Here is a 20,185-nt window from a genome sequence, read left to right on the forward strand (position 1 = left end):
ATGATGCGTTTTGTGTTCGGTCCTCGTGCCCGGGCACCGAGCCCACACCCTGGCACACAGAGTGTCGCTCACATCCCATAATATCGGAGCCTTGTTCACGGAGGCCTCGCTAAGCTGTTGTATCCGTGCCACGCGTGGGCCGGCCCCTGTTCACAGACGTTGTCGTGGGGAATTTTTACTATCGTAAGTGATTTTTTTTTTTTCCCCTCGAGAGTACCTTGATTGAGAAATACACTGGCATGCCAAGCATGGTCAGAAAGAGACTCTTGCTTGCAGCAGAAATTCCTCCCAGAAATGCATTTTTGTATCCTGGAAATCCTGAAGAAATCCTTTGTGGTTGAACTGCAGGATGGCGCAACAAAGCAAACTGGGAACCACACTCGGACCACATGCTCCTGTTTGTGAAAGGCGGGGCGCAGAGGTGCAATGAGAGCGTTTATCTCTGCCTTGCCTGGAGGGGACCAATGCAAGGGCACGTGAATCTGTTCCAGCAAATGGCCGCAGACACATCTGAAGGTTTAGAGCTGAACTCACAAGTGGGGAACTGCAACTCACTGCTGAGGCTGAATTGCTAGTGAATCACCTAAATAATTGATTTTCTACTGCTAAATACATCCATATAATATACATCTATGTAAATGTGTCAGTGTGCAGGTCTGTATAAAAAGAGTACATGATACGAGAGCATTATAATAGTTGCAATAATTACCAATGAAGTAGTGAAACGAGAGTAACAATAATTTATAACATTCAATTGAGTATAATGAGTCTTGCTGAATTCATTATAAAAAGGTTCTAGATGACTGCTGACCTTCACTGCAGACCCCCCCACCCCCGATTGTCTGAAAAACACTCCCCAAAACTCCACTTATTGCTCTTGTGAAATATGATGGTTTGTTTTGTCTGGCTCAAATTAGCCATGTTGCACTTCTTCAGGCTGACAGAGACGTGCTTTTACTGACGTCTACTTACCCAGATAGTTGTGATCTAAACATGAAATAATCATTAGCTATAAAAAAAACGATTAAGCAATAATCCACCGAGATTGTTCCTAGCCGGTTAGAACTGCTTAGCACCACCAGTACTAATGTTTATCCTAGACAGTTAGACGTAATTATTAGGTGTATCAGGTTTTCCCAAAGATAAGTGTTGGCGTGCCACCCTTGCTTTCAGTTACTTACATCTACCACCAGGGGTCAGTGAAAGTACCAAATGCAAAACAGCCAAATGACTCAGAAGCTGTCAGACAAAACATATTGCACGCAGGTCTGGAAGTCTAATGTCTTTAGGTATCATAAGACCAACTTAAGTCTGAGTTGTCTTGACTTTGTTGACTTTGTACTGTGACTGGTCTGGAAGCCATGGGCATAAGTCAAATTCTTGCACAAATCAAAGAGCTGTCTGACACTCTGCAAACCAGCCCACTTATGTTCCCATTAAAGAGTTTGCGAGTTCATTTGGAGTCGCCGAAGACAAAATACAGACAAAAATCTGTTTATACTTGCCCTCACTCTCTTCACCTGCATATGACAAGATCCATTTAGAATTTTCCTAGCTCGAGGCCCTGCCTTGAGCTTTTACCTGGTCTTTACGATGCTTTTCAGAGATTCCACACGTCAGCATGCGTCTATAAAACCGTTTATGAATGGATTGAAGGTTACCGGCCCTGTGAGTGTGGAACCAGACGTATTGTGGAATGGGAATTGCGTATTCTGTTTTAGAATAGACGGACGATGTTTTTAAAGGAAATGTTACCAAGAAAGAGGGAACCCTTTGCCAGCCATTGTTTAATTGTAAGTATGATGGAACCTCCTTAATTACAGTACCACAGGAAAAAAATGTTTGACCTGGTATGGTCTTATGCATAATTATTTTCCCCTGCAAGGTAAACTTAATAATGGTCATAGTATTATTGCAAGAAGAATTATTATTGATTATGTCTCATAAGACAGTTCTTCATATATGTGAAAGTAATTCTTTTGACTGTTTACATTCCAGCCCATGAAATCTAGTGTTCCAAAGGAATTCTGCAGGAAGACTGTAGTCCTGTAGCACACTGTGGTTACCAGTGCAGAGTCCTGTTGGGAAAGTGTCCCCTTTAGCCTCAGAGACTAACATCCATGGACACTATAAAGGTGCCGCTTGCGGGAGGGGGGGGGAGTGCATGAATTTTGCAGTGTCAGTGAGCAGTGTGAAACATGCCAGGTAAACCCGACAGGAAGGCTGGTCATTTAGACCAGCCCTTTTGCAGAGAGAGCTATTCTGACAGCAGAAATAATAAACTCCATGTGCAGTTATTGAGCGATTTAAACATACGATTGCCTAAATTATGGCAGGGAGCACAAAGTAAGGGCCAAATCCGAACTCAATAATAGTGTACCCAATACCCAAAACTCTGTCTACACTATGCAAAGGGGGTTTCACATCATGGGAAAAAAACTACTCACTGGCAGCTTTTTCATAAACATTTGCCACAGTCCAGCGTTCTCAGGAAATTTTTACAGGTAACTGATAAATGTTATACAGTATTTGGCTCACTTGTACTTCACTTTGGACAAGTGCAAAGACTAAAAAATAAATGCAATTCTACAAATCGTATTGAGCAGATCCCAAAACATAAACATACGCGCCAATATGACTTCACATGTTTGGGAGGGTTCCTAAACAAGCTGCCTTACTAGATTACAGGAATGACAATTACCTAAAAGCACAGCATTCAAATTTAAATACAATAATTTATATACGAGCTGCCAATAGCTGGATTGTTGTCTAAGAGCTTTTGTGTGTTGGAACAACCCCCCCTTTCTGATTGGTTGTGAGAAATGCTTCCTGAGTAGCATACATTCACTCTCTGCTTTACTCTAGCAAATTATCTTGCCCAATCGGGGCTCACCCACCTGAGCCTCGCCTACCAATTACCTCTCAGCAGACGCACCTGTGGACTTGTTAACCCAGCTATAGTCAGGTGTGAGCAACTAGCAATTTACATTAAAGTCCCAATGTGGAGAAAGGCCGAGAGAAGTAGAGCAATCTTGATTTGGGTAGTGATGTTAGGCTGTTTCTGTTCACATTTTCCTGGTTCTTTAAGACTTGGTAGAAACCTTAACACTTGTTATGTTAATTGAGACATATACCGTTTTCGATGAATATTCCCTTTAATGAATTGCAATTTAACTACACCACATTTTTGTTGATATTACAGTGCAATTCCCTATATTGGTATATAAGAAGGGCAAACTGGCATTGTGAGTAATTGGACCCTTGTATGGGACTCGCAGAGATGGTCTCCATGGGAAGTGGAGAGGGGAGATAATGTGTTGAGGACCTCTCCAGTTCTGCCGCACGATGAATATTTAATGAGCGGGACTGCATTTTGTAGGGGGCGGGGAACCGTAAGATGACACCTGTGGTCTCCCTGGAAGTGAGTGCAGCAGGGCGTCATGCTTTTTACATTTTACTTTTATTTAGCAGACACTTTTGTCGACAGTGACGTATAAGTAAGGCAAGCGGCACATTACAAGCATACGTGTTGTCAAGGAGTCAACTAAGCGTAAATGCAGCTAGACTCAGCTTCTAATGAATTCCCAGGTACAAGTGTAAGCAGTGCGGGAGCAGGAGCTACAGGGCAACTTCTAACAAAGCAAGAACCTATCAATATGATTCAAGGATAAAGGCAGGAGTTTTGGCTCGACTTAACCGTTTAACATTTGAGGATTTGAAAAAGGATCATACTCAATCAAACCATCAAATATAACAGACCCGCAAATTACAAAATAAAGGAAAATAATAAATTATATATTATATAAAGGCCACTAGCTACATAAATCTATCTCTGTGATATTTTTTAACTAATATATCAAACCGCACCCTTCCATTTAATGTTCTTCCTTTAGTTACAGTAACCAGGATATCCATAGTCTAGAAATGGCCAAATGAAGCCTCATGAACCATTTGCTGTATTTTTTGACCCCACTAGATGGTGCTGTTGCTTTGCTTCGTGGCATGCTTTGATCCCTTTTCTAAACAGCACCATCTAGTGGGGTCAGAAAATACAGCAAGTGGTTCATGAGGCTACATTTTCCCTTCACTATCATAGCCTGTTAACAAAGACAACCTTGACTTCTTATGGATGCTAGTCAGCAGCCACAACCTGGTAACTGAATGGAATCAAACTATTTTGTTCCTCTAGCCCCAAGCCCTCGGGCAGTTTAAGCAAAGCAGCTGCATGGAAGGCACAGGCCCAACCTGTGCTATATTTTTTGTATTGCATTAGCATTTGCATTGAGGGAGCTTGGTGGCCTCAAACAAACTCATTGATCAAACTCCACGTCTGAGTCCAGACACATCTCCTGATGATTCCCTTCAGCCCAAAGTGTCCTGTGCCTGAAGCAGACCTGCGTTAGACCACAACTGCACATTAGACCTGTGTTTCCCAACCCGCTCCTTGGGAACCCACAACCACTCCATGTTTTTGCTCCCTTCAAGTTTTCTACGAGACAGTCCACATTTTTGCTCCCTCCCAGGACCCTGTAGCAAAAACATGGACTATCTGTGGGTCCCCCAGGACCCTGCACTAGACATTTGAGAGCTTTTTCTGAGAAGGGTCAGTCACTTTAGTCAATGTTTTTAATATAGCACAGAGTAACCTGTGTTCACACCTCGGATTGTAGTTGCATCTCAGTCACAGTTCATCTTGCCAAGTACCCCATATAAACACACTTAAAACAGGAAATCACATTTCCTGTGGCATTCCTGTCCCATTCATCATGCATGTGCAGCTGTGACTTTATCCAAGGAGATAAATATCTAAAAAGTGAGAATAAATACACATAATTCAGTAGCATAAATCCAAAAATAAAAAAAAAATCCATTATCCTGTGAAAGTACTGCGGGTATACAATGCATATATTTAAATTTTTGTTCCAGTGTGCAAAGGTTTATTACATATTTGCATCATTCACAGCCTGGTGCTTAACATATTTCTTGTAACATTAATAGGTAATTATTTTGGTTTCTTTTCTGTCCAGTGTATAAATGTTTGACACCTCAATCACTGCCCTCTACAATGTAGTATATTATACCCGCTCAGTTTCACAAGGTAAAACTTCTCATGCTATTAATCTGAGCAGTAATGTGCTTAAATGTCGCTCCTCTACATGTTAAAGATACTCCCTGATTGTCTCACATAAGCCTTTTAATCGCAAAGACATGATAGCATTACAGTGGAGGATCATCTCAGCCGCTGGATAGGGATGTGTCTGGAAATTCCTGTGATTTATCCCAGATATGGTCAGAGAATAGCGCCCAATTGCAGCTTAGGAATTTCCTCAGATTAGACCTTTCCCTCCCTAACCCTAACTGCCGAAAAATGTGCGCATTATTGCTCCCGTCTAACGTCTCCAGTTACATGAAACCAGATGCTCCTTCGGTAAGTTTCACACATACTTTCAGAACTGTGAGAATTGTCTGGGTTCTCAATGAGTTGCCGCACCGAGAATAAAAAAAGGGGTATATGTTTTCTGGTGCAGATGTAAGGGAGGGCCCTTTAAATGACAACCAAGACCTCATCGTGAGTCACAAATGAGCCTTTCATCATACGCACACCACGGATCCACACTGTAGATATTGAAATTGACAAATGTTGCTGTCTTTTTTTTTACATAGATAATCATCTAAACAACCTCACATCTAGTGCCACAAGTACAAGCTGCTCTTCTGATTAAATGTTAAATTGGAATTGCTTTATTCAATATATAGGGTATGGATGTAAAAATTGATGTCATTTTCATAGTGGACTAGCAGTTCTGTGATGTGGGAGATCTAGTATGTTCCCATTCCATCATATACTTTACACAGACGCATTCAGTCGCTGGTCCATGCTGTTCCAAGACAATTATCCACAGATAATTATAACCTCTTTTCAGCGTATTGTCAAACAACCTCTTTTAAGACAAAGTTTTCACAAAGGACATTTGTTGTGCTTTGAAAACTGAAAAGCCACAATCAGATCTTGCTTGATATTGGGGGAAAAAAAGGGCAGAATCTTTAGAATTTTAATGCTATTCACTCTGAAGTCAGTGAACTGCCTGTAAAAGGCAACTGAGATCGCTAAATATACACGGCGGTTATGAATTTTAAATGGGAGTACAAGGAGACTTTAAATAATTGAAAACACGCAAAACGATCAATAACAACTTCCCATTCATTATTGATTCACCATAACACAAATATCCCTGCACTTTTGGAGAGATGCAGAATCTGGATGAGTGTGCAAGACATTGTACTGCTGAATGAGTATATTTTGGTTCATACACGCAGTTTCATCAAATGCAATTTAATATTCAAAGAAAAAATTCAAAGACGCAAAGGCAAGTGAATATATTACATTTGTAGGATGTTGTCGCAACTTATAATTATACTAATTGCTTGTTAATAAAAAATTGACAGGCGCTACTTTGAAATAGTGGTCTGGTTGCTAGGTGATCGGTTACACCTGTGTGAATTTGTGAAGCTATCTCACTGAACACAAATCACACTATAATCTACAATAACTCGGGCTCCCAAACTGTTGGGAGTTTATATAGTGGTACAGTCTTTTATAAAAGAGTTGGTAGCAAGATAATGCAAGGAAGTCGCACCCAGGTTTAAGGAAAACAGCCTACTTAAATGGAATACCGTTTTGTGAAAACTTTTTAATCAGATTGTAATATACAAAGAAACACTATGAATAAAAATTTACATATTACGTATTTTGCTTGAAACAAAGACTCACTATCACTACAAAGACACAGTCGTTACACCATATAACTGTTACAATATATAACAAATACACTATATAATTTATACATATTCTGTAAAGCTCAGATTAATGGGCCCTCCTTGCCTGATCTTTTTTATTGAGCTGCATTTAAGAAATCACATCTCATTCTTCTGTTTTGTTTAATCAAGCAGTTTCTACAGAGACCTTTCGGGTGGTGGTGGTGGGGGGGGGGGGGTCGAAGAGAATTAAAAACAGTTCCTTTTATGGTGTAGCCAAAGAAAAAGTTGCACTTCCTGACTGTTGGCTCAAGATATGCACTGTGGGGTTTTTCCACTCTAGTTCGTTCTTTTGTTATCTTCCTGCTCCCTAGGTGTTTTTTTTTTTTCCTGCAGTAAAGAAACCAGAAGGACCTGCCCATACTGAGAGTGACATTGGGTGGGGGCTTGTCCCATCAAGCCAAGGTTTCATCTTTCCCTCTCACTCCTACTCTAACAGGAAATGAGCCCGGATCGTAGCAAATGGCCATCCACCATGGAGTCATGCGCCAAATGAGTATCCTTTGAGAATTTTGTTTGCTTCTGCCTGTAACCGTTTATTAAAATCTGCGCAAAGGCCAGCGATTCCCATAAACTGGAGCTAAATCATTGGGAAAAGCCCAACAGTAAAGACTTCTATTGTGTGCAAGCAGAATATGTTACTGCATCGTGCTCTAACATACATAAAATACTCCTCTCCGTATCCTTTTTTGGAAAAGGCGCACATTAGGAGGAACTTATATTTCCTAAGGATCTCCTAATGTCGGTCGTAAATCAGCAGAGGAAAGCTTTCACTGCCTAGAAGCATTTCTACCTGTCGTAACATATCGAAAAAATGTGCATGAAACATCAGTCATGGTGTAGCGTTATGCATAATTCAAAGACCTTATCTCTGAGGAAGATAGGTTTGGCAAATTCATAAGTGTCCATACGACTGCCTCTGTGCTGTAAGTGAGATTTAGCTCCTGTAATGATATAATTCAAATCTTTGCAGAACAATGTCTACCCATTAAAAAATGCCAACAGAAACCCTCCCCTAACTACCAGCCCCTCTCCTCGTTGTCAGTCTTCCAGAGATCTCTGGGAAATGTCAGCGAGCTGCTAATTGGGTCCCTGTAAAGAACACAGCCACAGAATGTTCTAGCATGTTTCCAGTGCAGAGCTCCTCACACAGACGTGATCCCTCCAAGCATGCAGTGTACATTCTCCAGTGTTCTGAGACACTGTACATGAACCTGAAAAGCAAAGTTTCACTTTCCCTTGAGAAGTCCAAGTTGTACCTGTGTACTTGTCTACCCTCAGCACAGGAAGTGTTAAACAAAGAACCGGTGTGCAAAAGCCCAGCCAAAAGAAACCATGGTACCATCGGCTTGCAGTGATACCATCAGCCTGTCCCGTGAGTCATAGCATGAGACCTACTCTGCCTCGCCACTTTTTTTCTGCAGAGCTGGAAAAAGAAAAGCACCCTCAGATATAACGTTTTCATTTGGAGGTGTCTGGTGGTTAATTTCTTGCTTAGCACTGGCAGATCATTATCTCAATTAAGCCAGAGTTACATAAATGAATAAGCTACCCAATTCAGTAGTTCATTATTCAGTGAATATATTACAAAGACCCATGGTGATCCAAACTATTCGTAGAATAAGGGTGTCTTTGAATGTGATAATTGTACATTTTCAGAACATAAAAAAAATGACTGACGCAGGAACAGGACGTGTATGGGCATGAGACTGCATCTTAAATTCCTCCCACTAACATCTGTGAATATGAGATTTCTTCTTTTTTTACATTTTTACAAGCAGTGTGGTCTCACCTCTAAAATCTCGTCATTACTGTCCTTAATGATTTTTCTCCCTTTGTTTTATTATGACAAGGTTTGTACACTTTTGTTTGTAATTCATTTTATGTTGCTACTTTTTAATAAGTTTTAGATATCCGCCTAACTTTTTTTTATGTTTTTCCAACGTAGTGTATAATGAGGTTTTTTTTTTTTAAAGAATTAAAGTATCTTTCTTTTAACTGATTTTTCTTTCAGACCTTTGCATTACATAAGAAAAAATGGACTCAAAAGAGAACTATTCGGGAACTGCTTGATATAACGGCCGAAACATCAGTATAGGAGGCTGAATCCGGATCCTGGACCCGTCCCGTGTCCGCATCTTATCTCTAGCTTGGAGCCCTGTAGTCAGATTTCAGCCTCGCTGTCTCCTCCTCGGTCCGCCATTTCGCAAAACCGGCAGAACGCCATTCGCGGGTCCTGTCATGGAGGAACAACAAATGGTCTTTGTTACAGTGTTAATATGCAGACTCAAATGGCGTAAGTCTGCCTGTGCTGTTTTCAGACGGTGGCGCCATTAGCGATTATGACAACGAATGAAACTCCATTTTGTATATGAAGGTTAAATTCTGTCGCATGAAGAGCAGAATGTTTTATAATCTTGTACAATTATTAAAATTGCATTATATAGTTAATATAACAAAATCTGATTCTGATTATATATTTTATCTGTAAAGGTTAAATCAATATTTCCTGGTATTTTGATGGACAAGCGCAGTTGTTTACAAGTTTTTAAAACGCTTTCAATTTTATTTTCAATTTTCCTCCCAGTACATTTAATTCCCCCCAAATGTATATTTTAAAGACAACATGCCGCCCAGGACGAAATTAAACATTTGTTACCAAACTGAAAGGAATACTTTATGCAAAGATGCATTTACGTTTAAGATGTTTGATCGTTTTCGCTGCACAATTCAGCTGCATGGTATGAGAGAATAAAGCTTTCTGTTACTAAGTTACTTGTCATTTGAAGGAAGTGTAATCTAAAAGTACCTAATTTAAAAAGCGGTTAACGAGTAGAGTACAGTCATAGAGTGTTAAAATGAAAATGTTCTCCAAAATGTACTTCTGTTATTTTCGAATTAAAGCGGTAGAGATCGATCCCGGGCTGATGAGATACGGTCAATAATAAAACACTGTTTAACTCAAAAGCATACCCTTGCACCTCGGTAAAGTAGGATACACTGCACTTCTTTCGCCCAAATCCTGCAAACATATACGACCAGTCTATAGCCTATTACATAAGTACAAGCAACATATCTTAATTCTCACTTTACCGTAAGTCATTAATCAATACTGTGTTAACCTGAAATTGCGTATGTTCATAATAAAGGTAACTGGATTCTTGATATTCTACATTGTAACGCTTAGAAGGCAATTTGTTTGCACTGATATGTGAAAATGTATCAAAGTTGTACGAATGTATGAAGTCGTATCGCCAATATATACCGAGAAAAAAGCAAAACTTACAGCCGGAGTGGGGGCATTTTATGTTGTTGTTTTTTGCTGCGTAAGCATGCGTCAATAGCGGGGAAGATTGTTTATTTGCTTGGCTAACAGGAGTGGATTAACAATATATGTGACTTTGAAAAGCACAAGACTCTGGTTGCATCTGCAAATATGTATTTTTTATTTCTTAAAAGCAGATGGTAGTAGCGGGAAAAAAATGCAGAGTACTGCAATTGGGGTCAGGAGGCAGTGCTTCGCGAAGTGCCTCCTATTGGTGGGAAAAGACGGCCACTTGTCACACGCCAACCAGGTAAATTATATGTGCTGCTGGTCCCCGAGGATTGACTTCTTCTAAATAGGCTACCTAAAAACACTATTTAAAATTTGGCAAAATGCTTCATTCCCTTTTATAAGCTATTATCCCGAAAGAACAGCAATTCATATATCGACTGTGCAGTTTTGTTACATCATAACGTGTTTGAAACCCGTATAAATGCGATTTTCTTAATTAGGTTGAAACTGCGAAAAAAAATCGCGCTCGATGTTTATTCGTTAATTTGACTAATTAATCTAAACACTGAGATCCCTCGTCATGTTCTCTAAGCTATGATGAAATCTCGGGTAAAAGATCCTGTCTTTCGCGGCTAAAAAAATAATATTGCTTCTATAATTGTCTTAGATATTTCGTTCTACTGCAGATGCACTTTACGTTACATTTACTTGCGAAATGTTAAAACGAATGTGTCTTTGTTTCAAGGGCGTACCAGCCAACTTTATGTCGCTAGTTATTCAGTTGTATTTCCCTTCTTTAACACTAGGTGGATCCCTGAGTTGCTCAACGATGAATTGATAAGGATTCAGTGGACTTTAGTCAAATATTTTGCTTATCATGTACTTCTTATTTACTCGTCTCGTAGACTTTTAATCTGAATTTCTAATTTCAATATGAGGTGTGATTTAAGCTGTCATCGAAATTAAAGGCTCGATATAATGACTAAGGCCAGACTGAGAATACCTGTAATTGGGCACTGGAAGGCCAGCGCTTCCACAGACACTCGATCTGTCTATCTGGGGGGGGGGGGGCGTATTACTTCTTCACAAAAACAAATTGCCCAAGAAATGAAGTAGCAGCACTATATGGTAGAAGGAAGTTAGGCAGCTATAGAAGACACTTGGTATTACAAACACACTAGTTCTAAAAACATTATATGAACAGTCTAAAAATAAATACAGATCTGTTTCAAACTTTGCAGACATATTGTATGAGTAACAAACTAGAAGTGATCATATATTCTGTCAGATAGCCCCAAAACTGAAATAGTGCCTTATAGTGATAACAAAAAAAGTGAAATTTATGACACTTGATCCCTTTAACACAACTCAAAAAGTATTTGACAGATCTTTTTAAACGTTCAAGAAAAGAGAAAGGTGACTAAGATGCTTGACCATGTGAACATGAAAAATCTTAATTAATATTACTCTAGTTGATCTTTGATCTTATTACTGCTTCACAAAACCATTATATAAATGAAAATCTTCTGTCAGGATCCATCCCTGCCGAGTCTGTTTCCCTGTTAGGCCAGCTGGTGTCGCTGGCCATCGCATTCGTGTTCCACTAGTCCTGCATGCTTCACAGGTCCTAGTGTGTTCCCCTGTTCCCCGTGTAGTTCTTTGAGCTGAATCTGATTCATTTGAATCTGATGTTTTGATAACTACCCTTACAACTTCGCTCCCCCCCCACTACCCTTACCACTTCGCTCCCCCCCACAGACACACGTGCTGTATTTGAATCCCAAGCTTCACTCTCAATTTTGTGTTTATATGTATGTATGTCTCAAAAGGAGAAAAATCAACCACGTTTAACCATTACTAATGTTCCATCAGGCAAGACAGACACTTGTTCCCCAATATTCCTTGTTGGTTTGTGGGTATGGAATTGGCACACTCTGAGTGAAAGAGTTAAAAGCATTTTTTACGTTTATTGAAATTTGTTCAAACTATAAATAAATTATATAAATAAATGTGTGTTGACTTTATACTGCTATTTTTTTTATTAATCATTTATTTCACTAGGGTGGCATGGTGGTGCAGTGGTTAGCACTGTTGCCTCACACCTCTGGGACCCGGGTTTGAGTCTCCGCCTGTATCACATTTGTGTGGAGTTTGCATGTTCTCCCCATGTCGTCGTGGGGTTTCCTCCGGGTACTCCGGTTTCCCCACAGTCCAAAAACTTTCTGAGGCTAATTGGAGTTGCTAAATTGCCCGTAGGTGTGCATGTGTGAGTGAATGGTGTGTGAGTGTGCCCTACGATGAGCTGGCCCCCCATCCTGAATTGTTCCCTGCCTCGTGCCCATTGCTTCCAGGATAGGCTCTGGACCCCCCGCAACCCAGTAGGATAAGCATTTCGGGAAATGGATGGATGGATTTATTTCACTATCTCTGTAATTCAGCATTTTTTACTTTTACTCTTCTACTTGTGACAGAATTAAGCTCGGTCATTTTCAGTTGCATTTCCTCTTAACAATTTGGAAATCAACCTGTCTAAAAATGAATGCCATGCATTAAAAAAGGCTCAACATTCTCTAACCCAAGCCCAGATAAGCAGTTGGAAGATGGATGGATGGATGGATGGATGGATGGACCCAACATTTTCAGAAATTTCCAAGGAACTCCAAAAATCATTCAGTCAGTCATTCAAAGAATATGTTATATCATCTGCAGCATATTCCTTTGTACCTTTATTTGCAATGTAGCCTGGTCAGTTAGCCAGCTTACATTATCTCTGCTATGTTGATTAGAAAACACTAGATGGCAGTAAGTCTCTTTAATATATATTTTTGCGCAATTTGTCCTTGTAAAGATACCATTTTTTGCCTAGATGGAAAAACATCATTTATAATCAGTGCATTCATAATTTCATTAACAGTGGTGTAAAAACAAATCTTTATAAAAATATTCTAATAGCAATAACATGAAAATACTGAAAATGTTCATTTGGAAGTTTTTAAATAATACATTTGGCTTTAAAGAAACAAAACGGTTTTTGGCAGCATTTATACTTATTAATTCTTAACTGTTAATAATTTTCAGTGATAAGTAATTATCATCAGAGGCTTATGAACATAATCAGGGCCCCCTCCTCTTTTCTGTGATATACTAGTTGAGGCCTCCTTTTAACAGAGGCTCCTTGGCTTCAGTGTGGGTAAGCCCCATATTAACCTATATCAAGAACTGGTCACTGCAGCTGTACTTGTCAGCAGCAAAGAGTGAAAACACTAATCCAGACATGCTAACTGTATGACTAAGGTATCCTTAAAGTATTTAAAGATTAACTGCACTGAGACCTGTGCAACTGCATTGCCTCTGATGCATTTGGTCAGAAAGAGGCGGAGTTTCTTTAACACCTCAGAAATTTTTCCATTTTTTTTAAAGCACTGTGTAGGACCTTCTGGTCAGTGGAATTAATGAAATGCATCGTGTAAGTTCTGCTTGTGGAAGCAGCCTGTCTGTGTATTCGCAGGCTAAATTTGGCCTGGATGCTAAAAACAGCAGAGTGACATCACTGCTTACTTTTCCCCCTAATATGAAACATGATACAATAAAAATGTATTCCGTTGATTTCAGACCCTTGCACATTTCTGTTGCTTATATGGTGGAATTCTCTGTTTTGTAGCCCTTTTATTATTAATTGTTATGCACAGTAGATAAATACAGAGAATGTAATAAAGTCTAATCACTAGTCAGAGCTTCTCCAAGGATTTTTTTTCTCTCAACGAGCTGAGAAAGTAATCTATAGTGAGATAGGAAACCTCTCTGCAAGTAATTCTACATTTTTTCTTACTATCAGCACACAGGCTAAATCATAGTTCTGTTTAGCCGTAATGTGACACTATACTGACGTTGATCTAAAGTAATTACGCTTGGCCAAGCCTAAAGCCTAAAGCGATTAATTATGCTGTCACACACTTAATGAAACAGCGGAACAAAAGAAACAGTGTATTTATTTGTCAAAGAGTTGTTCAGTAAATGAGCACATTAAGCCTTATTCTTTTGTTTGATTTTTTTTTTTTGGGTGTAACCGTTCAAGCCCAGCAGGAAGAACCTGTAACGTTTTACTGTTTGCTCAGGATTCGTAACAGCGTGTAACGCAGTGCTCACAGTGATCACCAAGGGAGCGTCTTGCAAAACCAGTGCTGTTGATTGCAGCGTTGTTGTGCATGCTGTCTGGCGCCTGTTGAATGTTTCAATAATGTCTAAAGCCTTGTGGCCCCAATGCACGGATGTATTTGGTACCAGCCGCAAGACATTTCTATGGGGCTTACCGAGGGAGGGGGATGGTTAAGGACGTGTAATAGAATGAAAGTTGCCGTTTCAGGTCATGGGTGGTGTTGTGTCGCTTACTGAGGTGATTCGATGAGTAATGTCAAGCCAATTAGATTTTTTACTCATGTTGCGGTGACCTTCTGTAGGTGATTGGAAAAATTAGGCTTCAGGATCCACTGTGGGTGGGATTATTGTGCTGTCGCTCTCCAAGTCGTTTATCCTACTTCTCATTGGTTACTTTGGTTAAACCAGTCTGTGATTAATAGAGCATGATAATCTAACCGAACACAGGCTTACAACCCTCATCTCTCCCATCAGCACCTTCTGTAGTCTTGGCTGCACCTTGGAACCATGTCATGGACTGCGTAACACAGCCCACAGAACACAGTTTGGGCAACTTCTGTCAAGGTGTTTATAAGCCTGGAGGGCAAGAATAAGGAGCGTCGTAGCTTTTGAAAGATATGACCTCATATTAATGTGACAACTGTGCTGTCTCGCTCTCGAGGCTGAGGGCTAGCTTTATGATCTAAACCAACTGTGCAGGCTCTTTGTCCATTATTACAAAAGGCCCTATTGTGACGGTTAGCAGAGATTGATAATTGTTGGACTATGGGAGAACAATGGCTCGTGGGTTTATTTTTACGGTCAAGGTGGCAGAGTTAAATGCTGATTACCAGATGCTTATTTCAAAACCCATGCTGTCATACAGGATGTCACTGTCACACACATTAATTATGTTATTCCATGCCCTCCATGTTTGAAATGACTTTCTGTCCTTTTTTGCAATTGCTCAGGCATGACCAGTTTAGCAGTAAGCGGTAAGAATGGTGGAATGTTTTACTTCTTAATGAAATTAGGCCTAGAGACGCCGTCATTTCACTCTTATAAATCTCATGCACAAGGAAGCAGTTGTGGCTGCTTGGTTTCTTATAAATGATGCATTTAGGGCTTCAGTGATTCAGGGCCTTTCCTGGGAAGGACGGGATGTAAGGGGGACTCCATCCTGCAGGGGGCACCAGTCTGTCACAACACGCTCACATATTATTACTGTTTAATAGGGTTATGAGCATGTTTGTCACAGTCAGAGTAGTCAGGGTGTCTCTTGGAGGAAAGATGGATGGATGGCCTATATGCTTATTCAGCTATACACTTAAAAGGGCCCTATTAAGCATTTCTGCCTTTTACCTTTCCATTAGCGTGCTATATAGTGTTATGTGCATGTAAACAGTCCAAACACACCAAAGCGAGTAACTATCACCACAGAAACCCTTCTTCTCTCATCTGCCTGAAACACCTTGTTGGAATTCCTGTTCTTACTTGTGTGAAATGATGAGGTTACGTTGTGATACAATTCTTATTGGCTGTCAGTCCTTATTGGCTGTCTTAGGCAGGCAAAGGAAATGATGTTTAGACTATCCTCATGTTGGTGTAAAACTATGATATTATGCCTGTCAAAGTGTGTCAGCTTCGCCATTTCAGAACCTCTACTAAAATCATCCTAATATTTGCAGCAACCGTCCAGTGCAGCCATGTATTTTTTGACTTGGCCACTAGCACACCTCATACAGCTGGTCAATCCGTCACTGACTTTTTAAACTGATATATTTAATTATTTAATTGAGCTGTTGGTGAAATTTAACAAAATCGTGGAACGGCTGAGGTGCCCCTGAGGAGAAGTTTGGGAACTGAAGCGGTGTTCATCTAGCCATCCAACTAGATATCAGTAACTTTTTAGAAAACAGAAGAAATTATTACTAGTTTTTATTGCATTACTCTTAATTTGCACATGTTCTAATGTTAAATTGTGTTTTTTATTCTAAGCCAATTCTAACACTTGCTACCCAGATAAACAGCTTTAAACATTTCTTTGGGCTGCCTAAGACTTTTGCACAGTACTGTATATTTCCATAGTATTTGTTGTGAGGCATCCCCTCAAACTCATATGCAAAGACCCCCTAAGAATTGGTGTTGTACCTGATAGAACTAGCTTTTTGCATAGGGTGGCCGGAGATTGAATGACATGTTGCTGAACCAGCCACTAGAGGACGTTAGAGGGCTGAGAATAGCAGCCTCTGAGTAGCGGTACTTTCCCCGTGTGCGTATATGTCTGACTGTGTGGGCGTCTGAACGAGAAAGAGGAAAAAGCAACAGGTTTCAGCAACCACAGGCCAAACTGTATGTAATGGAGATATGAGGAAGTTTACTGAACAGCTCACTGTGCCCCGTATAGCAGAGGAAAGGGAAGGGAGTATAGCTTCACAGCTCTGTAAAATTTTCATTTTATCTCTTTTATAATAGATGTTAATCTGCTGTTGGCACCTTGCATCATTTTGGAGAGTTCCAGCTCTTTCCGTTTGACTCACATTAACATTCATGTATCTCGGTGCCCAATCTGAAGCCACTTTCCTCACGGCAGGTCAACCAAGTCCAACAGGAAATGGGCAGACCTCGCACTTCCTGTCTGGGTTTATCTGAACAGACACGGAGTAAACTAGGCTGTGGTGGATCCGCTCCCTCGGTTCTCTCCAACTCTCTGACCTTTAAATCTCCTGCAGGCTCAGTTCTGTCCATTCAGGATGTCAACACACAACCTTATTGAAAGATCAGGATGTGTCTGAGGGGGTTTGAGGAGATCTTTCCCCTTTGAAGAGTCTTCAGGGATGGTTCTTCTCCTGGTTTCCTGTGAATGACACTTGCACAAAGGGCTCAACAAAGTCAATTCATTGTCAGTCACGTTGAAGTTATATTTCAGATGTTAAATCAGGGGGGATGATTCTCAGTTAGGTACCTGGATTTGGTTTCACAGTTTTTGAACAAAATCTCTCTCCATTCTGCTTTGATCTATCTTTATGATTTATCTGAATGGATTTCCATGTTACTCGATCATTAAATTACTCATGACCTACAACCTTTACTTCCCAAAAAGTTTTTACGATGGCGGTGCAAAGCTGCTCGTGGGAGTTGTACTTGCACAAAAATGTTCTGTGGGCAAGGCATCTGATTGGTCGGTCCTGCCTCCTCTACAATCTGATTGGTCATCTCTCTGAACCAATCATGCTTCACTCTGCCCACCGCGCATTTTTTGTGTAAGTAAGACTCCCATGAGGCACAAAACTACATTGTTGATCTTACAATCTGTTAAACTAGATGGGTGTGTAGCAGTGGCTTGCAGAGCTGTTATCCATCATGCAGCAGGAGAGTTAGTCTATAAACTATTAGTGAAAGGGTGAGGATTTATGAATTTCTCTAACTGTCGGACCAGAAGTACTTTTATGTCATAGGGTTGTATTAACTTCCTATATTGCATGAATGTATGTTTGGATGAGTTTTTGAAATTGTAAGTTTCTAAAATGACCTTGAGTAAAAGTGTCTGATGAGAAAATGATGTAATTACACTTAATATTTGTACCCTAGGGTGATAGGAAGTAGAAAGTTTGCTTTCTAAAATCTAAAGCAGATACACTGAGTTCTCACTTTCACTAGCTGCTCCTGCTCACTCGCTAAAAAAAAATGTGGGCAAGGTTTGCAAGTGTGGACAAGCAGCTGAGACAACCTGAAAGGTCACCGTCAGACCTGCCGGTTTGCTTTGACAGCCAGCGACAACAGCCCTGCCCCCCCGAAGCCCTTTGAAATGGGCCAATCAAAAGCCCCCAGGAAGTTTTTTGACTGTACGGCTGTGTCCACGCTACAGTGACGCTTCCTGTCTGATATAGCCCACTATACTTTATCTCACATGTGTTCCTTTCCAAGACTGATGCCTTTAATTTGGCCCTAAAGTATCAACATATTGAGAGAGAGAGTCAAAAAAGAATTAGCAGGGCTGATTCAATAACATTAAATCAGACCTGCTAGTTTATTTGATTTAGAGCTGAGGAGGGGCTTCGTTTTATAAATATCTCCACTGAATAAAAGGCCGTGATAAATGGCATTTCTTTTATGAAGCCTTTTACAGAAGCAAATGATAACCAGAGCTGCCATAAGAGGATACAGAATCTCCTCTGTTTTTAGTTCTGCGCCACTGTATATTATGAAAAACATCTGCATCTGAACATTTGTGGTTGCCCTGCTCCAAATGTTTATGGTCAACAGAACACAGAAGCATCGTTTTCAAACCATTGCCACAGTTTGCTACTAGACTGCTGATGATGATGTAGTGTTTTACCCCAGCTTCCACCCCCAACCCCATCATTAACGTCAAGCGCAGAAATCCTCACAGCAGATTTGTCAGTTACCTCGCAGGTATCTGGGCTGGGTGAACGCAGACACAAAGCCAGTCGGTTAAGAGTTAACACGACCAGTTAATCAACACCAGGCCTCATTAGTAGGGTTGTGTGGGCTGTTCAAAGCACATTTCAGATAAATCAGACTGGCACAAGTCAGTTTCCCTGTGTGGTGTTGCATGCAGGCTAAATAAGCACATTTCTAAATGGAAGACCAAGGCCACCACACAGGACCCCCCCAGAAGAAACCAAGAGCATCTATGTTTAATCATTGATAGTGGGTCCTGGGAGCGAGACCTGCACGAGCTCTGAGAAGGCGGCTTGGGCACGTTGATCTCCACTTCTGAAAGATAACAGCAAGAACAGCTTTGTTTTTGTGTCTGATTTCATGAAGGTTCTGCTGGTGCGCTTGGACATTTCTGGCGCCTACTAAAGGTTGTGTTGCGGTCGGCACGGCTTTCTGTAGGACACCGCATGCCAGCCCAATCCCACAACTACACCAAGTACCATATCTGTCCCCCTCAGCCACTTACCACAGATTAATGACACCATGACAAAACATATCAGAATGTCACCTGGAAAAAGATGTATCGATATGGATAAGGTAGAAGCATTTTCCCTCTGTTCTTAGACTATAGACATCTTCCGAAGATGTATTTTCCTAGGAACGCATTACATTATTGATTCAGTTTCGCCGGTGGCATGTTTATTTCAAGGTTGAGGTTATTGAGAATGTAAAATTCAGGGAGACACTAGAGACATGTCATTATGCTACATGGCGATTTTTATATGTTGTGTTATATTAGCAACTGTTAAAATGTGTGTGTGCCCTGCGATGGGTTGGCACCCTGTCCTGGGTTATTCCCTCCCTTTGGCCTGTACCTTCCAGGATAGGCTCTGCCACCCTGCATAGGGCAAGTGGGTATAGAGGATGGATGGATGGATGGATGGATGGATGGATGGATGGATGAATGGATGGCTAGATGGATGGATATCACAAATCCATCCTGTAAGTAACTCAGTACCATACGTGAATATGTTGTCATATTCATGCTCTATACTGCTTATCCAGTAGAGGGTAATAGTGTTGATCATTTGTGTTAGTTTGTCATGCAGTTGTCCTGGTCTGAGTGTCTTCACGGGTCGGTCTTTTCAAGACCCCGTTTTAAACATAATTTCGTAACGTTATGCCATTACTGGGCGGGTCACTTGATGGAAGTGCGCTATCAGAAATCACTCACACAGGGTACTCCTCAACACCAAGAAGGCAAAGAACATACTTGCTAACCTGCCCCCCAAGAACAAACTTGGGACACAATCAGTTATGGGACTGGTCTCATTGGCAATGCAATCGACGTGTCCTTGATATTTGGGGTGGAGCAATAATGACGTCCTTTTTTACTGTCCTCTGTACTTCTGTTCTTGAGTATCAGAACTATACTTCCTCAATGGGAGATGATGTCAGACGGATGCACGAGAACACAAGAACGGTCAAGTAGCCCCCTCTCACTATCTGCACCCCCCCCCTGCAAGAAAACTTCCTTCCTGTTGCAAGTTCCAA

At 40.7% G+C, this 20,185-nt stretch overlaps 1 long non-coding RNA gene across 1 annotated transcript; it reads left to right on the forward strand.

Moving 5' to 3' along the window:
• Positions 1–1,626: 1,626 nt before the first annotated feature.
• On the forward strand, positions 1,627–10,134 carry LOC125716260 (uncharacterized). Its single transcript, XR_007384290.1, has 3 exons — positions 1,627–1,793; positions 7,153–8,191; positions 8,831–10,134. It is a non-coding gene; the product is annotated as an uncharacterized LOC125716260 (long non-coding RNA).
• The last annotated feature ends 10,051 nt before the right edge of the window (positions 10,135–20,185 follow it).

The sequence above is a fragment of the Brienomyrus brachyistius genome, chromosome 21, assembly GCF_023856365.1.
Source record: "Brienomyrus brachyistius isolate T26 chromosome 21, BBRACH_0.4, whole genome shotgun sequence".
Taxonomy (NCBI): Eukaryota; Metazoa; Chordata; class Actinopteri; order Osteoglossiformes; family Mormyridae; genus Brienomyrus; species Brienomyrus brachyistius.